This window comes from Podarcis muralis, chromosome Z, assembly GCF_964188315.1.
Source record: "Podarcis muralis chromosome Z, rPodMur119.hap1.1, whole genome shotgun sequence".
Taxonomy (NCBI): domain Eukaryota; kingdom Metazoa; phylum Chordata; class Lepidosauria; order Squamata; family Lacertidae; genus Podarcis; species Podarcis muralis.
The window spans coordinates 49,039,556-49,056,817 of record NC_135673.1 but is presented as its reverse complement, the minus strand read 5'-3'; positions in this window follow the sequence as shown (position 1 = coordinate 49,056,817).

Sequence of the window (17,262 nt, the reverse complement as noted above, 5' to 3'; positions counted from 1 at the left end):
TGCAGAGGTTATGCTCCGGGAGCAGCGCCTAAAGCTAAAATCATGTAAAATCATGTATAGTCAAAGCACACTTTCCCTGCACCTCTGAATGCTGCACCGTGCCAGTAAGAGGGGGCGCCATGGGCTGGATAGACGAGCCCTGTGGGCCACTGCCGACCCACGGGCCTTAGGTTGCCAACCCCTGATCTAAACCAGTCTGGAGGGCATCCAGATTGCTTTTCAGTTTCACCAGATGTCCACCCCCATATTTAGCTTGGTGAGTAATCCAAAGGAAACACTATTAATTTCAAAGGAATGCAGTCAGTTCTTACAAGGTTCAGGGCTGGCTCCAGGTGGATCTGCTAACTATTTGCTTTTGAATCAGTGGTTCGGTTGGGTATGAATCAAATGCCTGCCAAAATTGGGTGCCATTTCCAGAGGAACAGCCCTGTTAATCTTTTGCAGTAAAAGCGACCAAGAATCTTCTGTAACCTTAGAGACTAACAAATAAGCTCTCTTGGGCTACAGTTCAATTCAGCTGATGCATGAAGTGTTATTCTGAGCTGCAGGAGGGGGAGGGGTTGTAGAAAGTGAAGTCAGGGGAGTGAAATGCAGACAGTAATTATATAATTAACTGTGGTAGTATGTTTTTTTAAAAGAAGAAGAAGAAGAAGAAGTTTTTGATGACACAGTCGTCCTGGAATTGTTAAACCAATTAACATATATGATATGTTAAAAATATTTCAGTCAAATTCATTCCACAAGCGCTAGCTTTGAATCTCTTGGTGTATTGTAACCAACCCCTAAAATGCAAACTATCTTTATGAACTGAGCAGCCAGACTCCCTGTTTCGTTTGCAGCTGGCCAGACAAAATAAAGCCCCTGTAAAAAGCCTTGACAGCATTTTCAACTGGGCACAGAAAGGCAACCAGCATTGGTGCAGGTGGTGAAGCAGAAGGCACAAAAGTGGGCAGAGCAATTAATATAAATCCCTAACCCTTGGTGCAGGGACTCATAGAATCATAGAATCATAGAATCATAGAATCCTAGAGTTGGAAGAGACCACAAGGGCCATCGAGTCCAACCCCCTGCCAAGCAGGAAACACCATCAGAGCACTCCTGACATATGGTTGTCAAGCCTCTGCTTAAAGACCTCCAAAGAAGGAGACTCCACCACACTCCTTGGCAGCAAATTCCACTGTCGAACAGCTCTTGCTGTCAGGAAGTTCTTCCCCATGTTTAGGTGGAATCTTCTTTCTTTCTCAGAAGTCTCTAGACCAGGGGTCTGCAACCCGCGGCTCCGGAGCCGCATGTGGCTCTTTTACACCTTTGCCGCGGCTCCGGGGCGGATACTAGCGAGGGGAGGAGGTGCATTGTGCGCCCCGACACTCCCCACTGTGGCGGGCGCTGTACTGGCTGTGACGTCGCATGGGGGCGGTGCGTGCATTAGTCATGCACCGTCCCGACGTCACCTTCCCGCCCGCTGTCAGATCGCGGCTCCGGAGATATATTTGTTTTAAATGTCGCAATGGTTTTGTGGCTCCCAGTTGTTTTTTTCTTCGGAAATGGGTCCAAGTGGCTCTTTTTGTCTTAAAGGTTGCAGACCCCTGATCTAGACTCTGCTTGGGCAGGCAATTAGGGTTCAAGGACAAGGAGGATGCGCAGTGGGCTTGGGGAGAGGTGTGGCCTGAGGAGAATCCCAGGATAGTGTTCAGCCCCTGATGACTTGGTTGCCCACCCCTATTGTTTTAGATTGTAAGTGTAATGGGGCAGAGACCTGTCCTCTTGTACTATGAACCTGGGGCTGATGGGAATCGCATTTATCAACATCTGGAGGGCACTACAGTACATCCCAGCGGCTGGCAAAGGGTCATGCACCTGATGGTGCTGTAAAAATAATGAGAGCTCCATGACACTGGTCCGCAGGGAAGGCCTGGTGCCACCTTCACACCAAGGGTTGTGAGCTTGCCATTCCCCAGCGTGTTTGCTCCTTGTCTGAGCAGTTCCCCCCACACCACTTGGGGATACAAGAGGCTTGCAGGCTCAGTGGGACTTCCTATTGAGGAATGCCTTCTGCATGTATTTCTGCACAAATAGTTGGCCACAGAAAAAGGGATGTGGAATTTCTGTTATGAACTGAATAAACATTATGTCACAGGCCGTTTAGATTTAATGAATTCTGACTCACTTTAGATGGCTTAGGCGCACTTAGTTTCCAAGGCACAAAGATCATGTGATCTTTTCCTATAGCAATAAGCAGATTGAAAACCATAATTGCCAAATAATGATTTCCACTAGAGCACTGATAAATGTTACAGGAGAGTTGGCCAAGAAATCCATTTAAAATTATTAATTTTTCAGAAAAGAGGTTTTCGGGTTTTGTTTTCTTTATTTAAAAAGCCACTTTAAAAGTCTTGTGAAAATGTTTCAAGTCAAGCTTGCAAAAATTTATCATTTGCTCGATAATAAATGTTGGAAATGCAAAGAAAATGAAGGTACATTCTTTCACCTTTGGTGGACGTGCCCTAGGATTAAGGCTTTCTGGGAAATGATCTATAATGAATTGAAAAAGGTATTTAAATACACCTTTCTGAAGAAACCAGAGGCCTTTCTCCTGGGCATGGTCAGCCAATTGGTGCCAAAGAAGGATAGAACTTTCTTTATGTATGCTACAACAGCAGCAAGAATACTCATCACAAAGTATTGGAAGACGCAAGATTTACCCACTCTGGAAGAATGGCAGATGAAGATGATTGACTGTATGGGATTGGCAGAAATGACTGGCAGAATCCGTGACCAGGGAGAAGAGTCGGCGGAAGAAGTTTGGAAGAAATTCAAGGATTATTTACAGAAATATTGTAAAATTAATGAATGTTGAATGATGTCGGCTAGAAATTAAGAGGTTTTTAGCTGTAATGTTGTGAGTGATATGGGGGGGGGAAGGGTAAAGAAATAGGTTAAAAATTACTGATAAGGATTTGCTGAACTAACAACTTGAATTGGAATACAAGAAGGGGAGGTATGAGGAGGTCAGGGAAATATGTTATTGAAAAATAAGCATTGCGAACTTTATGTGTTTTTAAACCTTTTTGCTTTTTTCTTTTTGATTCTTTTTATTGTATTAAATTGGAAAACTTTAATAAATATCTTTTTTTAAAAAAAGAAAATGTTTCAATTTGTTCAGTAATTTTTCAAAAGGCATGTGAGCAATCATAAATATCCCGTGAGTGAGCGAGGGCCAGGTCAACAGGTGAGGATGCTAAACAGTTGTAATGAAAATAAGGATTTAAAACAAAACAAGACCCCCGCCACACTGAATTACGGTGCATTACAAGGCCTTTTATTTTGTTAGGAGCTGGTCTGTGTGTTGAGAAAGAAACCTCAGACTATGAGTTCCTCTAGCTGAGTTTTGGCTACACTACTGTGCTTTTGTACCTGGCAAAAGGAGCTGTGCTCTGACTCTTTGTACGTTTGTATCAGTAGACTATCTACACAAAATGCATGTGTCCACACACACACACACACACACACACACACACACACACACTTCTCTCTCTCTCTCTCTCTCTCTCTCTCTCTCTCTCTCTCTCTCTCTCCTTTCGAAATGGTCAGAAGCACTCCAGGATGTTATGGAGAAAGTCAGTGAAGGGTTAGCTTGAGAAGGAGGAGTGGCTTGGTGGGAATCCCAAGGCCCCCTTGGAAAGACCTGGAGGGCCATATCTGGCCCTTGGCCCTGAGTTATGTCAGAGAATCCCAGTCTATACATGAAGTGATTGTTGGGGTGTATCAAAGAGCCATCACAGACTATTAACTGCACCCAAAACTTTGGTGTGGCCCATTGTCAATTTGGGAGGCCACTGCCACCTGTGGCAGTCATTAGTGGATGTGCAACCACGTGACGGTGCATGAACCAAGCCTTATGTGCGCAGCATAGGTGAAGCTGTTTTAGGTGCAGCATTTCTGTAAATAGAAATTGAAGGGATGTTTCAGGCAACCCAATAGCATCTAAGAAGCACAAGGATAATTGGATTTTTTTTGTTCTGCCATTATTATCCATATTCAATATAAGAACACCCCCCCAAATCTAAATTCATAGAGGAAACAGTCTTTATTTTTTTTGCTAGATGTTAGCTGCGCACTAGATCCAGCCAGTCCAGAGCTCAAACTGAAGCAGGCTGAAGAAGCACCCAGCGGGATTTAACTTTCTCCTCACTGACTGGTGAGGAGAGAGTTCAATCCTGCTCTCTGCAGGAATCTGGCATTCAGCAGGATTGAACGTTTCACCTCCTCCTTGCTTTACCTCTCCTTGAGAGAAATATTTAAACAGGGCTTAAAACCCTAATTAAGCATTGGGGCTGGCCCTCAAATCAGTTATGGGCCTGGATCCAGCTTAAATTGGGCCCCAGATTAGATCTGGGTGTGTGTCACTAATAAACCTAAATTGCTTCATTATCTGGCAAAAGCAAAACAAAACCCTAGCCCCAAAGCTCTAAAGGTGTGTGTTGTTTATGCCCTTGTATGCTGAGGCACAAAGGGTGTGTCCAATATGTGAGAACTTATGCATATCAACCTGCAATGTTCTATCAACCTACAACCTTAAATTTGCAATGTTTTGTTTTTAAAAGTTTAAATTGCAACAATGGGAGAAAGAAGGCCGGGTGGTTGCATGATCTCTCATTGACCATCTGTTCCCACTAGGTGGCACTGCACTGTCAACTTAGTTCAGATTGGCCATTGAAAGGTTTGGCCAGGATTCCAAAAGTGGTTTGAGATACTTCTGCATTAGGAACGGCCACAGGTCCTGGCATGCTAGCGCAAGCCTTATTCCTGGAGCTTGGATCTCTGCAAGAACCTTTTTTTGAGATATATGTAGCATTTTGTTTTATTCATAATATCCTGTCTTCATTTTTTCCTGTGCCCTAACATGATTGGCCATGATTGCCCTCCATCAAGAGCCTTATTTTATTTCTGTATTTATTACAACATTTATGCCCCGCCTGCCACCTTTCCTCCAGGGAGTTCAAGGCAGCATATACTGTTGTGCTCTCTCCATATTATCTTCACAGCAAGGAAGGTTAGCTTGATCAACCCTACTCAGCATGGCCAAAGATCAGAGGTGGTCAGAGTTGTGGTCTGACCGCAGTTGGAGTGCCAGATATCCCCAGTCACTGCTCTAAGGACTCAAACTCTTAAATGCCTAATCTGGAGATACATGTGGAAAACAAGAATTGTATGCATGCATCAATGTAGATCTAGCAAACTGAAGTTCTAGGGAAAAAGTTTTTTAGAAAACAAGTTCCTCAGTTACTTGCAGCTGCCCCCAAATATCTGCTAGGCATTGGGGCAGTGTGAGGCTCGTCAGCAGCTTCCTCTTTAACGAAGTGGATTTAGAGTGTGTTGGCAAACATTCAACCTTGCCAAAAATGCAGCATTTAAATGATGGCACAAATTGTGTGCGAAATTAGAAAAGCAACAAATGGTGGACAGGCCAGTAAAAAGACCCTGGGTGGAATTTACAGCACTTTGTCAATGTTTTATTACTGCAGGAGGTGTTCCAGGGGGTGTTTATGGAATAGATCAGAATGATGAAAACTACTTTCCCCCTTATTGGACTTAAGCCACTTGTTGTGTTGCTGGAATGTGTAGTATATGGCACCTCCAGTAGTGCCAATTCTGCCAATCAAAACAGTCAAGTGGGCACATTTGGAGTAAGGCAATCTCAGAGGTAAACTGATCCCAAGTTAAGGGCTTTATATACTGATAGCAACACCTTGAACTTAGCCCGGTAGCAAATTGGCAAGCAGTGCAGGTCTCTGAGCACAGGTATTATATGCTGACAAGGCCTTGCTCCTGTCAGCAATCATGCTGCAGCATTCTGCACTGACTGCAGCTTCCAGGTCAAGCAGCAAGGGAAGCCAACACAGAATAAAATAAAAACCACAGTTTGCTTCTAGTGCTATTTTTAATTGAATTTTTAAGGATACTTCTAGGTCATACAAGCTTGTCTAGCCCATTAGTGGCTTGATCCCTGCTCCTGCCAACCTAGCAGTTCGAAAGCATGTCAAAGTGCAAGTAGATAAATAGGTACCGCTCCGTCGGGAAAGTAAACGGCATTTCCGTGCACTGCTCTGGTTCATCAGAAGCGGCTTAGTCATGCTGGCCACATGACCCGGAAGCTGTACGCCGGCTCCCTCAGCCAGTAAAGCGAGATGAGCGCCGCAACCCCAGAGTCGGCCACGACTGGACCTAATGGCCAGGGGTCCCTTTACCCTTTACCTAGTTGTCTTTAGGAAGCCCAAGTTTTAAGGGGTATGCTGCCCCTGTGCCTGGCTGCTCTACTAGCTGCCATGATGTATAGCCATTGTGATAGACCCACCCTTCTTTCCTAATATCTTTTTTAAAAAGGAAAGGGGGGAAAGCAATTTAAACTAGTGTCCATGAGCAGATTATGCAGGCAACAAATTCCACAAGCCAGGTTTACATTTTATGGCTTAATAAAGGATGCTTTTGAATGTTGCACATCACAAGTCGAGCAAAGCTGGCGTCTGCTCACTGTACTGTACTTCCTTTTTTTTAAAAAAAGCAAATTTTGATTCCCAGAAAGCATCTGGGAATTTGAATAGAGTTCTTAATGATCTGTATCCTCTAGAGTTCAGGAGGGTTTGGAGATTAATGACTGCTGTTCTGGCCCACTGCTACATTTTATTATGTATTTGGTGAGTAAGAGCATACACATGCAGTGTATAACAGAGAGAATCTGCAACACATGCTTGAGAGAGGGTTTTTTTTGGGGGGGGGGTGATGGGGAAGAGGGAGACACCCAAAGTTGAGATCACACAGAAAGATTTCGGCCAGAAATGGTCACCACACCCAAGAATCACAGTTGTAGAACAAACCAAACTGCAATTGTTTTATTTTATCTCTCGGGGTTGTTGTTGTTTTAAAAAATAAAAACCTTTTACTTTGTGATCCCTTATTTCATTGTTCCAGTTTGTACTCAACTCCCACCCTCAGGGGCAAGAAAATGACATAACAACATCAGAAGGATAGCTGTCAGTAGAGCATGAGGCTATTTATCTCAGGGTCGTGGGTTTGAGCCCCACATTGGGCAAAAGATTCCTGCATTGCAGGGGGTTGGACTAGATGATCCTTGTGGTCCCTTCCAATTCTGTGATTCTGTGATAAGAGCCTGCTGCATTAGGCCAACAGCCCTTCAGATCCAGCATCTTGTTCTCGCGGCGGACAACCAGGTACCCCAATGGGAAGACCACAAGCTGGGCCAGAGCACGGCAGCAACACTCTCCCGTTTTGCAGTTCCCAGAAACTGGCATTTGGTGGCCTCCTGCCTTTGACAGTGGCGGCAGAGCAGAGCCTTCATGATGAGCAGCCACCGGTAGTCTTATCACCCCTGGATTTGCCCAATCCTCTTTGAAAGCCACCCAGGTCCATCGACCACGGGGGCTGTGTGCGCAACTCCTTCCAGCATCCAGCTTCATTTGACCAAAATCTATCAATCATCGTGGATTTAAATTCTTGCAGTGGGAGAACTGGGAGGGAGAATCTCACATTTGATTTCACAAGGGGAGGGTGGGGGAGTTTCAACAAATTCCAAAGGGCTGGTCTTGGATAGGGTTGCTATATATCAAAAAGTTAAAATCTGGACAGAAATGTCACTGAGCTTTTTTTGCAAAGATGCGAAGAAATTGGACGTCGCCGACATAGTTTGCCATCCATCCAGATTTTTCCTGGCCATTTAGCCAATTTCCTGGACACTGCTTTCAACTGTGGTGTTCTGGATACACCTGGGAAATTCCATGGCTACCCTAGTCTTGGATCCACCCACCTGTCTGTCTAAGCCAGTTCCCAACATTTGGTCACAGTCCAGTGTAACCAAGAGACAGAACAGAGGGTGGATCTAAGCAGAGGAGAGACTAGGCTGGATTTTCAGCCTAAGGCCACCAGGCGTAGAGAGCAGGTGTTTGGACCTCACACCATCATCTCCCAGGAAACAGCAAAATGTTGCCAAGCTGCTTAGATTTTCTTAGTACTTGTTCCTTGAAAATTTAAACCCTGAGCAACTTATATTTGATTCCATGTATTTTCTCCTCTCAGCAAAAGAACTGCCACCCCCATCTAGACTAAGAGTAGGTGAGCTAGTAGCAGCAAGCGCTTTGGACAGTCATTTGTTTCTTAATTTGTACAATGCTTTCCTGCCAGATCATGCCCAAAACAGCTTACAGAATATCAAATGAACAAGTAGGTCCATTAAAAGGGCAATGGTTTGGGTAGGGCTGGTACCAGAGATCGGCTCCAACACCCACCACTCGCCCTTTCCGTGTTCTTAAGAATTTCCCATCTCCTCTAATCGCAGTCTGATTTCCCAGCCTCTCTTGTATACTGTATACTGCCTAATCGAAGTGAAACTACACTTGTCAAATACTAGAGCCGCTGAACCAAATGCCTGCAAAGCTTCATTTTTCACCTAGTAAATACCAAAGTTCCCCCACCCCACCCCTTGCTTACATTCCCAGTGTGTGGATCTGTTCTCATTAATATTAGCAACTTGGAGAGCAGGAAGGATCTGATTAAAAGCAGATGGGTTTAATTATCTGGTGAAACAATTCTGGTTCCCCCTCCCAACGTTCCCATTTAATTTGTTTTTTTTTAAAAAAAAGAAAAAGAAAGAAAATGTAGTTTAAAGCAAAAAAAAAAAAAAGAAAGAAAGAAAGAAAGAAAGAAAGAAAGAAAGAAAGAAAGAAAGAGAAAAAGAAAAAGAAAGGTCACAGTAGGACTTGGCCAGCAAAACACAGTCCAGTAATACTGACTGGGATCTTGATCTTTTTCTCATGAGAAAATGAATGTGCTGCACCTCAAACGGCTCAGGGCACCGGGACCTTCTCCTGGGGTCTGCAACTGTCGTTTGTGCGCTCAGAGCAAGGACCACCAGAGAGGCGAAGCACAAGGAAGGAAGGAAGGAAGGAAGGAAGGAAGGAAGGAAGGAAGGAAGGAAGGAAGGAAGGAAGGAAGGAAATGTCTGGGGCCCATGCAGTCCCTCTAGTGTTCCAAAGAATTCTTTGGAAATGGTCTGGCTCACGGTGTGCCAAACTGGAAGGAGGAAAGGAAATGGGACAATTTTGATTTTGGTTTCAAAGTGAGCTGGGGCGGGAGAACTGGGAATCTTAGGGTTGCCATATTTTGAAGAGGACACTATGGTGGCCACTCAAAGCAAATAAATGCAACTTGTCTCCAATTTCACAACTGAAAAAGAGGGTGCATGGCAACCCTAATTATTATTATTATTATTATTATTTATTATTATTACCCCGCCCTCCCCAGCCAAGGCCGGGCTCAGAGCGGCTTACAAGCAATAATAAAAACAAGTTGAATGATTACAGCTTAAAAACAAAATTAAAATACAATATTAAAATATTGAAACATTAAAATATTAAAATGTAGCCTCATCGCAGGAGGAGAAGGAAAAGAAAGAGAGGGATGGTTAAGGCAGAGTGTAAGAACCCAAGAGCAGCTTAGTGGCTGGCTCAGGCCAAAGAGGGGCCATTTGGTCCAGCACTCTTCTCTCATAGTGGGCAGCCAGGTGCCTGTGGGAAGCTTGCAAGCAGAGCCTAAGCACAACTGCACCACTGCCCATGGGTGATTCCTAGTAACTGGAGTCCAGGGTGACACTGTCTCCATCAGTGAAGGGAAAACAAGCCGTCGCGGCTCACAGCCATTGATGGCCTTATCTTCTGTGAAGTTGTCTAAACCCCCTTTAAAGACATCCAAGTTGGTCACTGCTGCTGCATCTTGTGGCAGTGAGTCCCATAGCTTAACTACAGGCTACGTGACAAAGCTCTTCCTGCTCTTCATCCTGAATTCTCCAGAATATGACCCCATTCTAGTATTGTGAGAGAGACCTATCCACCTTCTTCACAGCATTCATATTTTTTTTTATATTTTATTTTTGGATTTGATATCCCGCCTTTCACTCCCTTTAAGGAGTCTCCAAGCGGCTCACATTCTCCTTTCCCTTCCTCCCCCACAACAAACACCCTGTGAGGTGAGTGGGGCTGAGAGACTTCAGAGAAGTGTGACTGGCCCAAGGTCACCCAGCAGCTGCAGGTGGAGGAGCGGAGACGCGAACCCAGTTCCCCAGATTACGTGACTACCGCTCTTAACCACTGCACCACACTGGCTCTCTTTTTATTTTTATAATATTTGCATACCACCATCCATAGATCTCAGGGCAGTGAACAATATAAAAACACAATATAAAAGCACAAAATACATAATAAAAACAATAAAAAACTCATGCCATCCCATAACCCCCTCCCCCAACCTTTATTTTGCTCTTCCTTTTTTTCTCCATAAATTTTTTATTAATTTTCAAACATTTATACAATTTTCCAAAATACAACAAATTACTTCTTATTTGTTTTTGAACTTCCCTCAGCGTCTCTGACAATCATCCGTATTCATAACTGTAATTACACAATCCTCCTTTCGTGTTGCCATTACACTTCCCTTCTCCCACTATTTACTACTGACAATACTTCTCCGTTTTTACAGTGCCTCTTGAAATCCCGCTAGCGTTGTGTTCACACCACATGTGTTTTTCAGATAGTCTACAAACTTTCCCCAGGCTTCGATGAACTTTTGGTCTTTGGTATATCTAATTTTCCCAGTTAATTTATCCAATTCCGCATAGTCTGTCAATTTCAGTCTCCATTCCTCTATCGTCGGTATTTCCTCTTGTTTCCATTTCTGGGCAATCAAGATTCTGGCCGCCGTTACCGCATATTGAAAGAGTTTACAGTCTTTTCTTCTTATATCCTTTCCTACAATCCCTAAGAGAAAAGCCTCCGGTCTTTTTACAAAACTATATCTTAACATCTTTTTCATTTCGTTATATATCATTTCCCAAAAGCTTTTCACTTTCTTGCATTCCCACCACATATGAAAAAATGTCCCTTCTTTATCTTTACATTTCCAACATTTGTTACACATCTTATACATCTTTGCTAACTTTACTGGTGTAATATACCATCTATAGAACATTTTCATAACATTTTCTTTCAATAACGTGCATGCAGTGAATTTTATATTCTCTTTCCACAATTTTCCCCATTCTTCAAATTGAATGTTATACCCAAAATCTTTTGCCCATTGTATCATTACCGTTTTAACCTCTTCATCTTTCGTATGCCATTCCAACAGTACCTTATACATTTTTGACAGCGTTTTATATTCATTATTTATTATATCCCTTTGAAAATTTGATTCTTTTTCTACATATCCCTTTTCCTTCAAAAATTTTTTAAACATTTCATTTACTTGAAAATAGTGCAGCCAATCATATATGTGATGGCCTGGGATTCCGATTCGGAGGATGAAACAGAGGAATCCCAGCCTGCACAGGAGTCCCCGCCTCCAGGGCCGGCTGAACTGGGGCAAGGCCTAGATGCTGAAGAGCCTGCACCTGTGGCAGTGCATCAGGAGCTGGCCCCAGGTGAAGCCCTTCTGGCCCCAGAGGGGCTTGATGACTCAGTGGCCACAGGTGAGCCTCCTCCAGGGCCCAGTAACCCTTCGGCCTCTCCTGATCTGCAGAGGCTTAGGGCAGAGAGGCGAAGGGAACTGGTTGCCCCCAGGAGGAGTGCTCGCCTTAAGGCCAGAGGAGGCGGGGCTCCTGGGGGTCGGGACCGCCCCTGGCCTTAGAAGAGGATAAAAGCCCAGTCAGCCCGGCCCCAGGTTGCGGGAGCAACGTCGTTGTTGGCTTCGGACCTTCCTGTGTTCCTGCTCCCTGCTCGGCCTCCTGTTCCCGACCATCCGGTGTTCCTGTTACCTGCTCAGCCTTCTGTTCCAGCGTTCCTGTTCCCCGCCCGGCTCTCTGCATCGGACCTCGCCCCTCTTCGTGTGGACTCTGCTACACCCACGGTACCTTACCCCCGGGACCAGCACAATATACGTGATCTTTACCTTGTTCATATGGTTTTAATTTCCATTTTCCTCCTTCTTTAATTACCAATTCACCATATGTACTCCATTTACTTCTCATATTAATTTTCTTAACAGACATTACCTCCAAAGGAGATAGCCAATGTGGGATTTTTGGTTCCAATATATTTTTATATCTATCCCATACTTCTATTAAAGAACCCCTGAAGATGTGGTTTCCAAAACCTTTGTGAACTTTCTTCTTATCACACCATAAATATTGCTCTTCCTTTATTATGCCCTCCCTCCCCCCCCCCCCCGCAAACTAATTTATTTTTATTATTTGAAAATTTCTATACTGCCCTTCCCCTGAGGAGCACAGGGCAATTTATAAATAAAAGCTCAAGAAGCCTAGAATAAAATTTAAGATATTAACTGACGCAAAGGAAAGGGGTGGATTTGCCCTGCCAGACCTCAAACTTTATTATGAATCAGCAGCATTCTGCTGGTTGAAAGACTGGCTGCTTCTTGAGAACACAGACATTTTGGATTTGGAAGGTTTTAACAATACTTTTGGGTGGCATGCATATTTGTGGTATGACAAGGTTAAAGCTCATAAAGCCTTTAAAAATCATATTGTCAGGAAAGCATTGTATAATGTCTGGATAAGGTACAAAGATTTGTTGGAAAATAAAACCCCAAGGTGGTTGTCACCAATGGAGGCGAAGGCTGTGAAAAAACTAAATATGGAGTCCAAATGGCCGAAATATTGGGAAATTTTGGAACAAGAAGGGGACAAACTGAAATTGCAGAGTTTTGAGAAACTAAAAGATAAGGTGCGAGACTGGCTTCATTATTATCAAATAATGGAGATTTATAAGATGGACAGGAAAATTGGCTTCCAGGTGGAAAAATCAAAATTGGAAACAGAATTGTTAGAATCCAATACAAAGACGTGCCCAAAGATTAAGGCTTTCTGGGGGATGATCTATAATGAACTGAAAAAGGTATTTAAATATACCTTTCTGAAGAAACCAGAGGCCTTTCTCTTGGGTATTGTTGGCCAATTGGTGTCAAAGAAGGATAGAACATTTTTTATGTATGCTACTACAGCAGCAAGAATACTCATCGCAAAGTATTGGAAGACACAAGATCTACCCACCTTGGAAGAATGGCAGATGAAGGTGATAGACTATATGGGACTGGCAGAAATGACTGGCAGAATCCGAGACCAGGGGAGAGAGACGGCGGAAGAAGATTGGAAGAAGTTTAAGGACTATCTTAAGAAATACTGCAAAATTAATGAATGAAAGAATGACGTTGGCTTAGAAATTATGTGGTTTTCAGCTGTAAGGGTTAAGTTAAAAGAAAAGAAAGGTCAAAAATTAAATGAAAACTAAGGGAAAGGATTTGCTGAAGTAATAAAATAGAAATTGGAATACAGAGAGGGGAGGTATGAGGAAGTCGGGGAAGTAAGTTATATGAAAATATGGGACTGAAATTATACTTGTTCTTTTGTTTGTTTGTATTATTGTTTTGTTTTGTTTTTATAAAATGTTTGAAACTTTAATAAAAATCTTATTAAAAAAAATTACAAATAAAAGCTGCAGGTGTCACAGGGATGTTGCTCCAGCCTCCTGACCACTTCAGCTGCCATTTTCATTGAAGACATTTTTTTGAGACTTGCCTATAACACCAAACTATTAACTATCACACATGTGTCACTAGCTTGGAATGCAGCCCCCCCAGTGCAATTTGGGGGTTTCTGATGGAGTGCCAGACACCCATCCTTCCTGCCATCTCCCAAGACAGGCATTTTTTTCTCCGTTGGCGTCTCTCTTTCTCGGCTTGAGCAGAATCCAAACAGCTCAGCGGCGTGATATCAGAGCAGGCAGGAGGAGGAGAACGCCACCCTCACCTGTGGTTAGTGCCCTTCCCCCAACTGCAACTCAACACAGTCCAATTGGGGTTACCAGAATGCAAGCAAGAACAGGCAGGATACTCCCTTTGTGCTTCTAGCACAACACTGGAACAAAAAATCCAAAAGAATCTGGTATCAGCAGCTTTGACAGATGTTAGGTTTTTAGCTTATATGCACCAGAATGGGTTCCTTTGGATGATTCCTTTGCGGTCCATTTGGTGGAGAGCTTCCCAGCCACAGCAGATGGGGGAAGAATCTGAAATCCCTTGGAGATGTTTTTGAAGCGAGAGGCAGACATTGAGGAGCAATGGTGGGTCGTGAGAATGGTTAGCATTGAAGAGAGCCATAACTCACTTGCAGACGTGTTAAAATCTGGGTAGAGGCCCTGAGAACCAGATGGAAAGGATGTTGCCATGAGCACTTTGTGAAGTGTTGTCTTGATTTCCCAGTCCATGCACTCTCCCAGAGCCCTCTGCAAGAAACAGGATGGGGGCTCTGAACTTGAGCAGGGAAGCCAGACAACTGTAAGTAAGGTAAAGGGACCCCTGACCATTAGGTCCAGTCATGGCCGACTCTGGGGTTGCGGCGCTCATCTCGCTTTATTGGCCGAGGGAGCCGGCGTACAGCTTCCGGGTCATGTGGCCAGCAGGACTAAGCTGCTTCTGGTGAACCAGAGCAGCGCACGGAAACGCCGTTTACCTTCCCACCAGAGCGGTACCTATTTATCTACTTGCACTGGTGTGCTTTCGAACGGCTAGGTTGGCAGAAGCTGGGACTGAGCAATGGGAACTCAGCCCATCGCGGGGATTCGAACCGCTCACCTTCTGATTGGCAAGTCCTAGGCTCTGTGGTTTAACCCACAGCACCACCTACGTCCCTAGACCACTATAGAAAAGTCAATAATGCTGCAGGAATGGGAGCCAGCCTTCAAACACCTCCTCTGGGCCCATGAGAATGATGGTGATGAATATGACGTTTTACTTGTTATATTTAGCTGTCATCTTTTCACATCCAGAAGAGTGTCCTGAAGCAACTTGTAGCATAAAGATCCTCAAAGCTGAATCCTGAAAAGATGGCTCTGTTATGTGTCACATGTTTCCATGTCCGCAGGTTTGGGGATGTTCCAGGCAGTGGCGAAGCTTCATGCTCCAGCACCGGGGGGCGGAGAGCAAGCAGGGGTGGGGCTGGCATCCATCCCGGGGGTGGGACACACCACCTGCAGGGGTGTGGCATGCATCATGGGGGTGGGGCACGCCGCCTGCAGGGATGTGGTGCCCAGCACGGGCAGGGGGGCAGCAGCCATGATGGCACCCTACCGGGATCAAACTGCCAGGGGCAGTGCACTCCTCCCGCACTCCGCCAGTCATTCCAGGCTCCCACACTGTCAGCGAAGACTCAAGTGGCCTCGGTGGCAAGGAGAGTCTTTTTTCATCTCCTGCTCATTCACCAGCTTCTGGACAAAGACAACCTGTTACAATGCTAAGATCCAAGATGTAACTGAACGACTGCAAGGAATCATAAAACCCACTGACAAATACCCCTTCCTCTTGGTTCATGTGGGAACCAATGACACTGCAAGCAATAGTCTCCAGAAGATCAAAAGAGACTACGAGGCTCTGGGCAGGAAATTGAAGCAATTAAATGCACGAATTGTCATCTCATCTGTCCTCCCAGTTGAACGACGTGGCCCAGGGAGAGAGGGGAAAATATTGGAAGTGAACAGCTGGCTTCGCAAATGGTGTAAACAGGAACGGTTTGGATTCTTAGATCACGGACTGCAGTTTCTTGAAGATGGACTTCTGGCAAGCGATGGGCTGCACCTCACAGCAGTTGGGAGGAATGTTTTTGCCAAAAATCTCAGAAACCTCATCAGGAGGGCTTTAAACTGACTAATGTGGGGGAGGGAGACAGTGCTCCTGAAGGTAGGAGTCTATCAATTGATGAAGATGATCATCCAAATGTCATAGACCGAATGGAGCAAACAGCATGCAGACCTAGTGGTGGGAGGAAAAAATCCTTAAATAAGAGACATGGGGGAATGATTAATGGACTTCAATGTCTGTACACTAATGCACAAAGCATGGGAAATAAACAAGATGAGCTTGAGCTCTTGGTACAGCAAACTAAATATGACATAATAGGCATCACTGAAACCTGGTGGGATAAGTCCCACGATTGGAATGTAATAATGGAGGGATACAATCTATTTCAGAGAAACAGACCAGACAAGAAAGGAGGAGTGGCATTATATGTCAGGGATGTGTATACCTGTGAAGAGATCCAAGATTTAGAACCTCAAAGCCAAAGTGAGAGCATTTGGGTCAAAATTAAGGGAGAGAAGAATAACAGAGACCTCATTGTGGGAGTTTACTATAGATCCCCAAGCCAAACGGAGGACATAGATGATGCCTTCCTGGATCAGATGGCCAAGCATGCAAAAGGAAGGGAGATAGTAGTAATGGGGGACTTCAATTACCCGGATATTTGTTGGATGTCAAACTCAGCCAAGAGCATAAGGTCAAACAGATTCCTCACTGCCCTTGCAGACAACTTCATTGTCCAGAAAGTGGGAGAAGCAACAAGAGGAACAGCCATTTTAGATCTGGTCCTAACCAGTGTTGATGACCTGGTTAGTGGGGTAGAAGTGGAAGGATCATTAGGCGCGAGTGATCATGCTCTTCTGAAGTTTACTATACAGCGGAAAGGAGCAGCCAAGCATACTAGGACTCAATTTCTTGACTTTAAGAAAGCCGACTTCATAAAACTTAGGGAAGTGCTGGGTGAGATCCCATGAACAGTAATACTAAAAGGAAAGGGAGTTCATGATGGCTGGGAGTTTGTTAAGAGGGAGATAGTAAAAGCACAACTTCAGGCAATACCAATGAGACGGAAACATGGAAGGTGCCTAAAGAAGCCAGGGTGGCTATCTAAAGAACTTTTAACTGAGTTAAGATTAAAAAAGGATGTGTACAAAAAATGGAAAAGGGGGGAAACCACCAAAGAGGAATTCAAACAAATAGCCAGCATGTGTAGACACAAAGTCAGAAAAGCTAAAGCACAGAATGAACTCAGGCTTGCTAGAGAGGTTAAAAGCAACAAAAAAGGCTTTTATGGGTATGTCCGTAGCAAAAGGAAAAACAAAGAAACAGTGGGGTCACTCAGAGGAGAAGATGGTGAAATGCAAACAGGGGACACAGAAAGGACTGAACTCCTCAATGCCTTCTTTGCCTCAGTCTTCTCCGATAAAGAAAACAATGCCCGACCTGAAGAATTTGGAGCAAATGATTCAGCAGAGGAAACACAGCCCAGAATAACTAAGGAGATAGTACAAGAATACTTGGCTAGTCTAGATGTATTCAAGTCTCCAGGGCCAGATGGACTGCATCCAAGAGTATTAAAAGAACTGGCAGATGTGATCTCAGAACCACTGG